General features: G+C 36.9%; 1 protein-coding gene across 1 annotated transcript in view; it reads right to left on the bottom strand.

Annotated features, from left to right (window-relative positions):
• LOC119591010 (keratin-associated protein 19-2-like) overlaps positions 1 to 767 on the bottom strand; it is a 9,245-nt gene that overhangs the window by 6,666 nt on the left and 1,812 nt on the right. The window lies entirely within an intron of this gene.

Below are 767 nucleotides of genomic sequence, written 5' to 3' on the forward strand. Positions count from 1 at the left end.
GAATGATTATTTGTGTAAGTAAACTTTCAGCTTATGATGTAGCATATTTACACAAACAACTACCCGTATTTTCTTTGGTTGAAAAGACGCTTTTTCCCCATGAAAAATCGTCGCCTGTGTCCAGTGAAGTGCAGGTACCTTTTGCCCAAGGCAAGGGAATGCCAAATGTTCAGTTTTGCTGATGCTTTTGCTTGATATCTCTTGGTATCAATGACGGGAATAATATACTTTCGTTCGTAGACCCTGCATGTCACGAGAGTTAGTTGTAAACAGACACTACGGATCAATGAAATTGTCTTTCTTGTCTATTTTCGAAGGGACTTTGTATATAAGTAATAACAAATCTGAAGATCAGCACTGATACACAACCAAGGTTTATAGGAGCACAGATAAGTTCTAATACATCGTAGAAGTGGAAATGTTTGGAACGCGTTTCCACATTTTTTTTAAGGGGCACAGAAAAGGTAATGCTGTAAGGAAGAGAGAAACAAAAATGAAATGCATGCTCTGACAAGATGGAGTTGCTGAAGAAGTTACTGCGTCGTTGACTAATATGATAGTTGCTTTTATTCATTGATTTATGTTCTAGCAAATCATTTGCCTCGTGGTTTTCTGACTTACTACGTAGTTTTGTAAACAAGGCATATATCTTATGCCGGGGTATTTCTCGGGTCATTTACTGAAGCCGTTAATGAAATACATCTGATAAACCCAAAAAGCCATGAAGATCAGATTACATTTTTCGAGTTAAAATGACTAATACTGAT

This window comes from Penaeus monodon, chromosome 28 (assembly GCF_015228065.2).
Source record: "Penaeus monodon isolate SGIC_2016 chromosome 28, NSTDA_Pmon_1, whole genome shotgun sequence".
Classification (NCBI taxonomy): Eukaryota; Metazoa; Arthropoda; class Malacostraca; order Decapoda; family Penaeidae; genus Penaeus; species Penaeus monodon.